Source organism: Diadema antillarum, unplaced genomic scaffold (assembly GCF_040938485.1).
Source record: "Diadema antillarum isolate AM-2024a unplaced genomic scaffold, OU_Dant_1.0 seq00000076_RagTag, whole genome shotgun sequence".
NCBI classification, from domain to species: Eukaryota; Metazoa; Echinodermata; class Echinoidea; order Diadematoida; family Diadematidae; genus Diadema; species Diadema antillarum.
In genome coordinates, this window is record NW_027271170.1 from 606,521 (window position 1) to 621,957 (window position 15,437).

At 35.9% G+C, this 15,437-nt stretch overlaps 1 protein-coding gene across 1 annotated transcript in view; it reads left to right on the forward strand.

Annotated features, from left to right (window-relative positions):
• Window positions 1–15,437, forward strand: part of LOC139726051 (protein cycle-like) — a 55,760-nt gene that overhangs the window by 15,486 nt on the left and 24,837 nt on the right. The window lies entirely within an intron of this gene.

Below are 15,437 nucleotides of genomic sequence, written 5' to 3' on the forward strand. Positions count from 1 at the left end.
TCATTGCTGTTCCCAAGCTATTTACAGGCTGTGCAAGGCATTCTTTTGTTGGAAGGTCCCCGCCCCTTCCCAGTCTGATGCTTTGCCTTTCCTGGAAATATTTGTCTCGTTAGTGTTTTTTCCAATTTGTCATTAATTTTAGGAAGATTTTGCTTGAAGATAGATTAGCATTCAGCTCTTGTTTGCGGGGGTCTTGTTTGTTTGTCGCTCATGCCAGGGATAAGGAGTGACAGGAGAGAAGTGAACTGGAAGAAGGCTATTATACCAGAGAGGTGGGGTTCCACCTCCCTACACTTGTAGTTAGACCCTAGTGAGACCACCTCCCCAGGGAGACCATCTCCCTGGTGAGACCACCTCTCTAGTATAGACCACCTCCCTAGTGAAACCACCTCTCTAGTGAGACCAGCTCCCTAGTGAAACCACCTCCCTAGTGAGACCAGCTCCCAAGTGAGACAAACAATGTACCACAAATAGCCCTATCAAAAGATGAATTAAACACTCTCATTTCAAAATACTGCAGCAAAACAGACATGTTTATTACTGACTGATGGATGCAAGAATAAACAACACACTCAAAGGATTAACTTTACTTCCAGTTATAAAGGGAAGGGATTAAGCAACATAAAGAGCTCGGCCTCAATTGCGGTACACGACCCCGCAATTTTGCTGTGTACAGTGCCGGGCTCGGCCTGGGCTTTTAATTCAAATCTTTTAATATTTTGACGTAGTTTTGTTCTGCTTGTAAACAAACGACTATTATTGGGAGCGCGCCGGTCACAATTTGGTACCGCATTTGGCCCAGTTTGCATTTACAGTGAGAAAACGCCGGGCTTGGCTGTGGCCGAGACTACCTCCAGAGCTTGGCCAAATGCGCGGCTGATTTTGGTACCGCATTTGGCCTTTTGCGCGTTTACAGTGCCCGGCCTTTTCACTCACTGTAAACGGGTCCTTGGACAGGAGACGGATCCTTCTAAGCAGCCGCCCCACGCCTATGGCATCGGCTCCCTCAAAGTATCAGGGAATCCCCATCTCTGTCAGTGTTCCAGAAATCACTGAAGGCTTTCCTTTTCAATAACTGATTGATAAATTATGTGGAATCAACTATCCCAAACACTCTGCAACCAGCAATCTCTCATCATCTTCAAAAAACATACAGTGTACGCAAAAAATCGAGAAGTTTAAGATCGCAAAGTTTAAGATCGCAAAGTTTTGCCAGTGTGACTGCAAACTTCCCGCAAAACTTCTCGATCTGTTTGCGGGCGGTGTCTCCGAAGCACGAGGCCATTGCCATGTACAGATGTGCATTGTTATGTCACAATCACTAGCCGCTGGACGGCGCACTCTTTCTTGCGCGCGTAGCAATGGCCCAAACTTCGCGATCTTAAACTTTTCGATCTTTTACGAGTCTGACTGCGCCTACAGACTCACTTGTTTCATTAATGTTAATAATCCAACTGTAAAGCACATTTGCGTGTACACTTATGGAAAATGCGCTATGATTTATTATTATTGTATTATCATTATTGTTATCATTATTTTTTTTTAATTTTATTATTATCATTATCATTATTATTTACCTTTTTTTTTTGTCTGTTGTAATTTTTTTCTACCTTCTTACATAATGCACTTGTAAGTTTATTATAATTCTGTGAAGGGCCGTGATGCATGTCAACTTGTATGAGCGCTATAAATTGTGAAGAATCTTGCTCATGTATCATCTTCCCAAAATGAAAATAAAAAAAAAACACCTTGAAAGCTTTTTATTTTCTTTCCAAGTGTAAATTTATCAATCTAATAGCAAGGAGTGGGTCATGACAACTGTGTATTTTGCATAAATGTTTCATTATGAAAAGCATTGATATACAATAAGTATTGCAATGATAAATTTTAGACTAATTTTATAATTCTACTCTGAGCTCATAAACTGTCCTATGCCTGGAAAGAATACATTTATTAGCATTGCAAGCTTTCAAAATATTCTCTGTACATGGGCAATCCCACAATAACTATTCCCTTTTCCACTTTTGATATTTGAGCTTTGATGATAAAAGTAATTCAGATTTGCCTCCTTATGTTAATATATTTTCTTGAAAAGAATAAGTGTGAGATATAGTATAGATAACATTGAGTTCATTCAATGGGCGGATTTTTTGTTGTATCACATTAAAGGTCAATTTAGACAGTAAAACAGGCATAGAAAACGGGACATTTTAAGTATCAGAAATCTAAACAGTAATCTAAAAAAAATTAGCAATGAAACTGAATCCAGAACAGTTCCATTGTACAATCTACATCAGATTTGAAATAAGAAATGTCTCTACCTTTCAGATTTACTTCATTTATTAAATGAAAATGGATTTCAGTTTTATAGCCTGTATGATATAGGCATGTCTGTCCATCCCGTTACATACCTTCACCTGTTAATTTATTTTGTTCCCAGTGGGCAGAAAGAGAGTTTTGGTGATTAAGTAGTTTCATTACGGGATAAGTTGAAATGTTTTAACCAAAACTAGCTTAGCTTGAAAGCAAATTTAATGCAATTGGCAATCAAACTTAAGTGTTGCTTTGTCTGTCCACTTTTTGAAGGTATGTAACAGATTTTAAGGAGACTCATTTTTTGAAAAATAAGCCATATCAGTGCAGTTGCTTGGATTCATAAGACATGCCAGGCCAGCATCTACATAATCAGTATACTTCCACTCCCTAGGGAAGTCCCACAAGTTTCTGCCGTGACTTGACAGTAGCCAAAAACTTGTCTGTCCACTTTGTTACATACCTTCACCCATGTTTGTACCTTCATTGAATATAAAATTTAATAAAAAATACAGAAAGATGAGTCATCAAGGTTTATGGCCTCAGAAAGACATCATATACTAACAATGTCTGAAATCACTTTCCTTTGTGGATCATTCAAAAATATGTGTGAATTAATTTTTTCGTGTGTGGACAGACAACCTGTACAGTAAACGCATGTGTCTGTCCATGTTCATACCTTCCTTGACAGATGATGGTGACATCTTTCTAGTAATAGAATTAAGCATGATCTGGATACTTTTATTTCATGTCATACACTATTTTTATTGGCAGATTAGAGAGCTCAGATGGTTTTAATAAGAAATATTGGATGATTCCACATGTGAAGGTACGAACATGGACAGACGAAGGTATGAACATGGACAGACGTCTGTCCATGTTCGTACCTTCAAGATCAGATTCCCCTCATGATTATTATCCTTCAGGTGATGTAATTTTACATGGTCAAAATAATTTCATTTCATGTAATAATTTTTTTCCATTAGCAGATCAGAGCATACAGATGTCTCTTGTTAGAAATTTTGAACCATTACACAAGTGAAGGTACGAACATGGACAGACGTCTGTCCATGTTTGTACCTTCAATGACACAAGCTCCCTGACCACATGGTTAAACATTGTGTTGTAACTTTAAACAATTGTATTTCTATGAAGAGCATTTACTTTAAGTAATTCATACACAGTATAAAAAGTAACAAAAGTTGTTTTGAAAGGCCCTTGCTTTCCACATTGGCTTGATAGAGAATTTAAACTAAACATGTAAATAATGTTATGACTAATCAATGTTAACATTTCACAATATTTCATAAAATAATGTACATACCCCGGAAATATTCAACTTTGCTTTCATTGTACATGGTACCTGAAAATATGAATTACAGCTTCTTTCAAATTCTGAATAAGATATACTGCTGAAGGGGACCAATGTCTGTCCATGTTACATACCTTCACTTTTGTGAACATGATGATCCAAGGTCCAGTAGAAAGAAAAGGTGGTCCTAACATATCTTTTCACATTTTGATTATGGCAGAACACATATTTCGCTACATGAAAATAATAAAATGGCATTTAATTAACAAAACTTAATTTGCAGCCTGAATGTCCCGTTTATGTGCCCCACTTATTGTGAGATTGCCCACATGTATGTGCTTGAGTGTGTGATAACATACAATGTGTGTGTTTGTGGAGTATTGATTGCTAGATACTGGTAAGGACACACTCTATGTACAGTGTATAGCCAGCATGTTGGTGTCGGTGTAACCTCTATGTTTTTCTAGGGCACACCAGTCTTGTTTACAGTCTTGGGTGTGCAGCACTCCATGTCAGGCAGGTTCGCACTGCGGCAATGCAAATGGTATGTGCGTAGAATACAGTTTCATTTATGGCTATACTGGAAGTCAGTGTCTGAAGTGGCTGTATTTCCTGAGAGCCTATCCCTGATGAAGCCATGATATTTCTTGGGAGGAATATTGGTGGTGTAGTCTTGATCTAGGCTGAATAGTCAAGAGACTTTCCTCATCTATGGCTGTTTGCATACAAATGATGTCAACTTTAGGGCACACTAAATTGAAGGAGTGACATGAAACACACCTAAGGCCTCTTGTAGTGGAAATATGCAGTACTGGACTGTACAAGGAAACTTCTGCAATATTTCACCAAGAGAGAGAGAGAGAGAGAGAGCAAAAAAAAAAATATTTGTTTATAAATAATTTAGAGTGCTGCCACAAAACATAATATGGTGTGTTGGGTGAAGTAAAGCTATATTTGAAATGCAAAGTGTGCTGGAATTATGGAAATGATATGATAGTGGAAGCATGTCCAATGGAATGATAACAAACAGTAACATAGGCTTACACTACATGTATGTAGTCATGGAGAGCTATTTGTGTAGGTCTCCATGGTAACAGTGCTGCTGTGTCTGGATAGTTTATTATACAGTGTACATGATATACAGTATTCACCTTGTTTGTGTTTGTTTTACATCATTTTTAATTCATCCATGGTAGACATTTGATGCTTTGGGAAGTATGTGGGAAGAATTTATTCTTTTTGGTTAAAATCTATCAAAATATGCTTGATTCACTTAGGTTGAAAATGACCGTGTCTTTCACCTCCTGTGTGCTTTAAGTGCCGACTACATTTGTAGCACAGAAAACCCCTAAAACATTGTACACATTGTCCAAAGTCTTTGGCACAGAAAGGTAGTACTGTACATGTACCTGGACTTCATGAATAAAATCAGTAAAGGTAGGACATTAAATGTTGTGCGCCTACTGAAATACTATTCCCTTCAAAATGCAGCTCGAGCTTGATTCTAATGTGCTTTAATAGAGTTATATGAACCATTAAATATGCTAACTGTCCATGCTACAGTAGATGCAGATTACATTTCATAAAACAGAGCTGCATCACAAACTCTTTGGCCCGAATCGACAAAGGTGGTAGTATTGAAACCATGGTTTAAACCATGGTTTGTAAATGCAACTTTCTTCTGAGTATTAAAGTACAATTGACAGATTGTGTGCACCAACAGACGTCCAGTAGCAAATGCACATTGATATGCGCATGTCAAAGATACGCCTATCTAATTCTTATTTTAGACCATTTTCTATTCAAAGTTTAAACCACCTTTTTTGTGAATGCGGGCCTTGAAGTCTTGTTAATCACACAACCTTCAAAATGTATTACAGACATGATGCAGGAAGTGTAGACAAGGTCCAGCTTCACTCTTCCTCCCCAGTAGTTGGAAGGAAGTCAAGCTGTTCTGGGCCTCAAATTCATTTCATCTGGGTCACTCCATATGGTTACTTTGCTATTGACTCTCAAATTTTTAGAGGAGGCTTCAGGACCAGTTTGGGGGGGGGGGGGGGGGGTGGGGGGGGTGGGATGGGGTTATCAAGGCCAAACTTTCTTCCCCCAAAATAATGTTTTGATTTTCACTGACATTAATTTGGTATTTCTCTGCCTGGTAACAAAAGTTACCGTTGTTGTTTAAGGATGTGATACTGTGCAATCATGTAGTACCTTGGTATTTACTTGATACAACATGTATCAGTGCTGTGCTATCAAGCCAGGGCTATTGTAAAAAGCTAAATCTACATATAGCTCACAGATGAACTGAAGTCAAACTTCGAGTTATACATATTGCATTATGCAGATCTATGAAAAGGCAAGGAAAATCATGCTTTTGTTTTCAAACTTATTAGGATTTTCTAGTTAGTCCTACTTTTACTACAAATGGGTCATGGCTTGTCGCATGGGCATCCGGGCCAGTTGGTGAGGCAGAGCAACCACTGGCCTCATAGCCACTGTTTAATTCAAGTGCTGCTGTTCAGGCTTCAGACAACATGCACCTAGAATAAAGTTTAGACTTGCTTTAATACAAATGTACCTCCATTGAATTATGAGAAAAGGGTTTGGGAGGAAAATTATTCAAGTTCGCCTTCAGAGTTCCAACTCTGTTATATGAAAATGTTTCTGAGCATTCCTACAAAGTAGATCAGTTGTAATTCATAGTGAAGATTAAAAAAAAAAGGAAGATAACAATAAATACACTCCCTGTATGCCCAAAGCCACAATACAATATAACAAGAACTTGTAAAACCTTCAAAATTTTATGGGAACCTAGTTTGCTCGAAGCCAAAAGGATTATTTATAACCCTGACTCACATTATGGGATGCTAGTATTACTATTAGCGAGCAATATTATATATTCATGAAAGTAATGACCTACATGAACAATAAAGTACACACCTGTATATGGCCTTTTTTACGATCAGTGGTGTAACTTTTGTACTCAGAGGGTCAAAATTTCAAACAAAGTATTTTTTCATTATTCTGTTTGATTCTTGTTTGAAAGTATTCAAATTTTTGAAAAAATAACATTTCAGACCTTAAAGCCGAAGGATTATTGGTGTAATTTGAGGAAAACCCTGGCACCTGAAGTAAATTTAAGCAAAATTTTGCTTTCATGAATTGCACCATATTGACAAAACTCTGTATTCAAACTTCACCATGCAAAGTTTATATGGTTAACAACAATATATAGTTTGTGAATCAAAACTATTTGGGGGTTGAATATGAAGTGAATTTTTAAAAAAATACATGAGATTCATAAATTTTTGCTAAAAATACCAATTGACATGTAATTTTTAAGATTTTAACTATTTATTGGAGGGCAGGCCAGGTCAAACTCTTACTATAACAAGTCTTCAAGAAGGGCTACCTTCCTATGTAGGTTAAATGAAATTCCAATCATTTCTTTAAAACTTGGATTTTTCACACATGGATGTTTCGGAGGTGACAGTTAACATATTAGAATGTTTCGGAGGTGACATTAATATTAACACTCACTTTTTTTGAGAATAAGTGACAATAACACAAAAACTTCTTCTTTTTATCAATGTTTTTAATAATTATAACTTGAGAACAAGAAATTAACTCCTGTTTCAAGCAGATAAACCACACAGAACAAGTGTTTTTTTACACTTCATTAATTAGCATGGGTACCGGTAGTTTGCCTTCCATTTGGACGAAGGATGTAAGCTAAATATTGTAATCTGAAGAAATATGGCATTCCACTTTCTACCTTAACTTGAGATGAAGGTGTGAGATCATTTTAGTAATGTTTCTTTGCTCTCAGAACATTTTATTCCACAACACCAGGGAAGAATCACCTCGTTTCGGAGGTGACATTCAATGTTAACATTGTGTTTAAATATTCATTTACAGTAAGAATATGACGGACATAAGCTAAATATTGTAACCTGAAGAAACATGGCATTCCATTTTCTACCTTAAATTGAAATGAGGGTGTGAGATCATTTTAGTAATGTTTCTTTGCTCTCTCAACATTTTATTCCACAACACCAGGGAAGAATAACTTTGTTTCGGAGGTGACATTCAATGTTAACATTGTGTTCAAGTATTCATATAGTATGTCCCCCCAAAAAAATTACAATTAGACTTTTGCATTGATAGCACCCAATATGATTAAATCAGCTAAATTCTACTTTGGGGTCTTAAATTATAACATCTTAGCTCTATTTTGCAGAAAGCCCCAGTCAAATTGGTTAAGTGATCTCAAAGAAATGTGGATTGTTATAAAGGATGTCAGGAGTCTGATTTTTCCAAGTTCAGCACTTGGATGCTCTTGGAACTGCATATTAATGTGTAAATACATGCAGAACTTGGAGGGAAGGGATTCCTCAAAGGCTCTGCTACAAAAATCCTCAATTATCTTTGACCTCTGAAGCAAATTGAATGGGGTTTTCTGTAAGGTGTGGGCAATGAGTTATAGTTTCAATCCCTCAAATTGTATTTTAGATTGATTCACTATCTTTAAAGTTATCGTTGCGGAGGGTACCACTGTAATTTTTTGGCGGGGACATACAGAATGAATACCAAAAGCAAAAAAATTATTTGACTTGTGTACGTTTTTGTTTGCATGTAGTTTTATATATAGATTAATTCAAGGATGTTCATGAATTCTTCATCATCCTTGATAGCCACCATACAAATGTTAAAATACTGTTGAAAGGTGTTTGGTTCATCTGGGATAATTTTTCTATATACCAGATTCATTTAAACTGTTGACATTACTAAAATATATTTTACGTATCATTCTGAATTGATTGAAAATTACCTGCAAATCATGCATATTTAACAGTCACTTTTGAGAGTAAAAAGTATAAGATAAGAAAAACCATTTTATTGTTTTTGAGGTGACACAACACAGAGACAACCCAACTTCTCAGGTGTTAACTATTTAGTGAACATTCATGTCTTTCCTCATGGCTTTAATTTTCAAATATAGGCTCTTTCTTTCAGTTCTTACTTGTTATTTTGTTTGGTTATATTCTCTTTCATGATAATGGATACCAGCTCATATTTTGCTTGAGATTGTAATTCATACTAATCTTTAACAGGTTTTTACAGTTGGGTTAAGAGAACAGTTTGTGTTTCCCAGCTGAAGAGAGCAGCATAATGCTTTTCTGTGAACTTGAGGGGAAAATTTGTTTTGTTACAGTACCGGTAATTTTCCCCATCAACTTCACAGAAGGTCCCGGACACAAACTGGTCTCAAATAAACCTATAAGGGTCCGAAACTGGAAAAGGACAAGTTCACCTCAATTGACATGAGGGTTGAATAGATACAGTAATATCAATAAAACACATCAGTGAGAGTTTGAGGAAAGTAAAGGCAATCCGTTCCAGAGTTATGGATTTTTTAAGTTTCTGCTCAGTCAAAGCTGAATGAGAAGACTTCTATAGCTTGTGATGTCACATGTGTACAAGGATATAGAGAAAGTATCAAGAAAATTCAACATACCGGTACTGTATTTTCACTTTTCTTGCATAACAAAAGAACACATGACTTTTCTCTTTTGGAAGGCAGAGTAAATAATATTGCCCTAAAATACATCAGTAGCAAGTTGAAGAAACGTGCACTTTTTTTCAAAAAGTAAAGTTTTGTGAAATTCATTTACAATGTATATTTTCCTTATATCGTTGTATGCATGTGACATCATACACTGTCGTAGTCGTCTCATCCAGCAGTGATTGCGCAGATACTTAAAAAACCCATAACTTTTGAATGGATTGTCCAATTTCCCCCAAACTTTCAATGATGTGTTCTACAATGTTGTTGCATTCACTCAATCCACATGTATATGACAGTGGACTTGTCCTTTAAGAAACCATTTTCTTTTCCTTGAAATTCCAGTACTTAAAGCCAAATTCTAAGACAAAACATAATTACAAAACAAGGTAAACACCTCATCAAAATTATACTGAAATAGAACTACAAATCTTGTTTTTTGATCTTTCCCTTTCCAGTCCTGGGGACTTGTTCCTCTGTTCACTTTAGTTGTCACATAACTTGAATAATCTTAAAAAATACAATGTCATATACAGTTGGTTCAACTTGGAAAATGTAATAATTATTGTCCTATTAAAAAAAAAAATCACATAATTTTGTTTATGATCACCACGTTGTACATGGAAATACAACAACTAAGAATTCAAGAACAAGTTGTGCACCAGCTATAGGCATGTGGCCTTTTTGTGGAGTTTGATTATTTGATGATTTTTTTTTTTTTACATTTTTTTAAAGATTGTGGACTAGGGCATGCATGAACTGCCACATGTATCACTTTGGTATCAAGGGAATTCTGGAGAGCTATGTACTGTATACAAAAGTCACTTCTGTTGTGATGATTTTGTAGATATTAAATGTATTAGAAAATGTTAATAGATAGTGAAAAGGAACTGAAGTCTTGCCTTTCACTATCACATAACAATATGGTGTTAACAAACAATGTCACCTCCGAAACACAAGAAAAAGCAACCTACATGGAAAGCTGTGATTGGTAAATCTTCACAACTAAATCGCTTGTTGGAAATCAAGCTTCTAAGATGAAAGCATCTATATGTTTACTTAACTAAAGCAGGAGAATTGATCTTGATTACAATATTATATATACAACAGATGGGTGTATTTTGTGCATTCTCATTGTTAAAAAAAGTGAAAAAATGTAAATTTGCCCTAAAACGTACAGTATAGTGATAAAAAAAGAGTGAGAGTGTTGTAGTTGATTTCTCCACTTTGAGACTTATGTTATTAAAATAAATGAAACCATTGGTGTACATGATATGGTTTCTCTTCAACAGAAATGAACAAAAAATCTTGTTAACAGTGTTTTGTCACCTCCGAAACAGTAATTTTTAGTTTTTATTGGATCTTTTATCAATCTCTAGAAAATTCTCACTTCCTGTTGCCATATTACTATTGTCATCCAAAAGAGATTCCTGTCAATTGGACAGAATGAAACAAAATTGCTTTGTCTTCGAGAAATTATCAAACATAATATCCTTGTTGTTTCGGAGGTGACAATTGTTTCGGAGGTGACAAGTGTTAACGGAAAATTGTAAATTGCTCTGAAATGAAAACAACAGGCTATATTTCTACTACCTTCCTGCAGAGATAATGTGAGGGGATATGTTACATTTTTGCAAATGTAATGTATAACTGATGTCAAGAATAAAAGAATCAAATACATAAATCTGTTGTCTCGGAGGTGACAGAAATGTTAACGGAAAAGTTACATAAATTTATCAACGCTCACCAAAAAATGATAAGTTATTTGAATCAAATAGTTTTTGGATCAAAGTTAAGTCAGATTGATTACTATTCTGTTTTGATGGAAATTAGCAAAGTTGAATTTTATAATTGTGAACAAGAGCCAACTCAAAAGAGGGGTTAATTGTTAACGGAAAATGTCACCTCCGAAACATAAAGTTTGGACAATTTCAGTATTTAAAGAAGACAAAGCAGAACCTGGTAAACATAATAGTTCTTAATGTAGGATACCTGCCTATCACAACAGCAACAAAAATAATGAAAAGGAATAAACAATTTAATTTGCCAGCTCTGACAAAAATACTATGTCAGAGTGAGTACACCAAAAGTGTTGGATTTCAAGCATGTAAGTGCCTGCCACATCTGAAAGAAAAAGAGAGGAAAGTTCATTAAGGTACCCAAGGTAGACACTGTGGGTGGTAAGTTTATGAGAAAAAATAATGCATATCTGTCGGTGTATAAGAAAGTTATACACCAATTAGTGCCAACACTGTGTTTTACACCACTGATTGTAAAAATGGCCATATTTGTTGATTCAAGATATTGGGTGTGGGTATTACAAAAGGAAAAGATAATATAAAAATTAGTCAACCCAATGCATGTTTGATTACCATCTTTGGACATGTCTTACATATTATTTATCACATTTTGGCATTTTTTTGTAAGACTTTTCTCTCCCATCAGCAGTTCTTGAGTGGGGGCTTGGCAGTCTGCATCATAATCTTAAATGATTTGAAGTATTAATGAGGACAGAACACTGATAGAAGATGAATGAAATTTGAAAGAAATGGAGAATATGCTGATATATTTTTTTCTTTATGATTTATAAATATCACTGCTGGTAAAATACTGGTCATGACATTGTCAACCAGATAGAAATTTGCACCTGAGCTACAAACAAGACTGCAGCTGTAAAAACTGATATGGTAATAACTGACTGGTGTAATTTGAATACATTGAATTAAGTGATAAAAACTATCATGCTGAACAGCCTCATGTTACCATGTGTACAATGTTAAATTTTTACCCATTTTATGGAGATTGACCATTTTTGCCCCACTTTTTTCATTGGGATAGTTTTCTTGTAAAGAGTGTTTTTTTTTTACTGTATTCCCCTCCCCCTTGTAAAATTAACTAGTACCGGTACAAAAATAAGAGTACAGGAATCGCTTTTTACTTGTGTAATTAATGTTTTGACATCATGGAATAGAAAACATGAAATTCATGTTACGCGACTGAGTGCGTAAAATACTAGTGCGAAAATGTCTAGTTTCACACTGTAGCTAACATTTTCAATGGCAGCGTGTACTGGACGAACTTGTTAATGACATACAATATGCAGTGTGTGTGTGTGTGTGTGTGTGTGTGTGTCTGTGTGTGTGTGTGTGCATGTGTGTATATGTGTGTGTGGTGAGTGAATTTTGCTGGTCTGAGTACAGCAGGCAGTCTATGGCTTCCTCACACCCATGTTGTGTAGCCATTACGTATCTGGCATCATTTCATGACAGTAGGCTTGAAGACAGTGTGCTAGCCTTTTTCAAAGGCTCTCACTCTTTATTTGTTAGAATGTTACTGCTGAAATTGATAATAGCTTCAAGTAGAAGCCCAGAATATCAGGGCACGATGTTCTTGAGAATGTCATTGTATTTATGAGCTGATTAAAAGCTAAACTACTTGAATTATTACTTACAGTAAATCATTCTGACCCATGGAACTGCTATATTTGCCCATCCAACATCCATGTGGAAAAGTTATGTGCTGTGATTCTATGAATAGAGCTACAGTAAGCTGGTCATAAATTTTTCTTTTTTGTTTTTGTTTCTTGTATTTCTTTTTTATTTCAAAGGCTTGTTAAAAGTTAACCCTTCGCTGGAAGCTTGACTTTGTATCCATGGAGAACTTCCTCTTGCTTGTTACATTACAGTGAGAGAGCCTTTGACAAAGACTATTAACTGTATGCCTGAGACAATCCATCCTGCATATCAGCCCATCGTCTCCTTTGTCGCTAGCTCATGAATATTGATGCTGCTGAAATCTTCACTCCCTCCTTTCAGGAGGATTTACAGTTGCCATGGTAACGGATGAAAGAGTTAAGGCGTGAGGGGAATGAGGCAGGGAGGAGGATGGGATATTTGAAGAGGTCATATTGAGATGTGTGTATGTTCATCATACTCAGTTTTAAATATTTCATGCTTGAGGTGCATGATGGAACTTTTTTTACAGGCTTTTGCTAAATGCCTTTGAGGCGAGGAAAGATTCTTTTTAAATGATGAAGGGAAAATCATGCAAACCACCTGCTCACTTTGGAGGAGCAATATTACTTTAATAAATAAAAAAAGAACACTAAAAGCTTGTTAAAGGACAAGTTCACCTTCATAAACATAAGGATTGAGAGAATGTAGCAATATTAGTAGAACACATCATTGAAAGTTTGAAGAAAATCAAACAATCCGTTCAAAAGTTATGAATTTTTGAAGTTTTTGTGCAGTAACCGCTGGATGAGAAGACTACTGCAGTGTGTAAATAACTTAGATGTCACATGCGTACAACAATATAAGGAAAATATAAAGAGAATTTCACAAAATTTCATCTTTTGTAAAAAGTACACATTCCCCTGACTTGTTACCGACAAATGTTATGGGTAATACTATTCCCCCTGCCTTTAGAAAGAGGCAAGTCAAGTGCTCTTTTATTATGCGAAAAAAGTGAAAATATGTTGAATTTTCTTTACATTTTCTTAATACTGTTGTACGCATATGACTTACAAGCTGTAGTAGTCTCCTCATCCAGCAGTTCCAACACAAAAATTTTAAAAATTCATAACTTTTGCATCGATTGTCCAATTTTCCTCAAACTTTCACTGATGTGTTCTACCAATATTGTTGCATTCTCTCAATCTTTATGTTTATGAAGGTGAACTTGTCCTTTAATGTGATGTACATAAAGGGCTCCTTGTTCCATACAGCTGGTGGAGTATGTGCAAGTGTATAACATTTAAAACACAAAATAATTATTGCAATCGAAACAGCAGATCAGCATGAGTTTGACCAAAGTGAGGTTTACAATACATGTAGTAGAAGTTAGGAACGGATTTAGATGAAATTTCTAGGAAAACTGCTGTAAAAGTGGATATTTTCGCGCGACTAATTTTTCGCACTTGGCCGCGTAAGAAGAGTTTCACATGTTTTTAATTCAGCGGAATCAAGACATCACGCACAGGAACATATGGCAAGCAAAAATAGTCGCTTGCTTTTATTTTCGCGCTAGTTTCTGGTTGTGCGAAATGCGCGAAAATTTCAACACCGCAAAAGTTTCCTCTTTTACAGTATACTAATAACACAAGGAACAGATGATTACAATTTTTAGTAGTGATCCAGGACATACATAAAGATTTTGTGATGAGCTATTAAACTATCAGTGATATCACTGTGAGTCCAAATACTATTAAAGGGTAGAATGGGGAGCTTTAGATTTTTGTGGTCATGCAGACATTCCTAGGGAAAAAATAACATTTTCTGCATGTGCAAACATTTGCTTTTCAATAAAAATTGATCTCGCGTCGTCGTGAGTTTGCACGGTCAGTTCTGGGCCATTTTTGTGTCAGCTCAAATTCACACTGCAGAGAGCTAATTGATGCAGTGATCCCATGGGGGCGCCATTTTACATTACATACATGTAGGTTGCGCCCTCGTGTAATCTAAGACTACTTTGCAACGTGACGCAGGGAGAGAGGAGATGGCCTGTGCAATAGTCATCTGAAATGTCTCGTGTTGCAAATCTAAGGCTCCGTAATACTATGCCATATATTTTGGAATAGAGAGTCTAAATTTTTGCGGATCAGCTCTTCCTGACGATTTCGTGAGTCTTTAAATTCGTGATCGTCGAGTCCTGTACCTAACGGAGCTACAGTTGTACGCGTACAGTGTACGTCACATTCATAGCGTGATCGGAGTCAATATATTTGCGTGTCTTTAATTTCATGAATAGCACCTGACTTGTGAAATTCACGAAAAAAAACCAACCCCACAAAATATTTGGCATTTACAGTATTTGATGGTCAAGGATTCTAATAATGCAGATGTTGTGAATTTAAAGGACAAGTCCATCTTCTAGTAAGAGTTGTGCATTGTACATGTACAGGTGGATTGAGTAAATGCTGCAATATTAGTGGAACACATCAGTGAAAGTTTGGGGAAAATCGGACAGTCCGTTCAAAAGTTATGAATTTTTAGATTATCTGCACAGTCACTGCTGGATGAGAAGACTATCACAGTGTGTGTGATGTCACATGCATAGAATGATATAAGGAAAATATAAAGAGAATTTCAGAAAATTTTATTTTTGGAAAAAAGTGGGTGTTTCCTTGACTAGGTCAGTGAGTACATGTACAGTATGTTCAGGATAATATTATCCCCCTCCCTTCTGAAAGAGGAAAGTGTTCTTTTATTATGCAAGAAAAGTGAAAATATGTTAAAGTTTCGT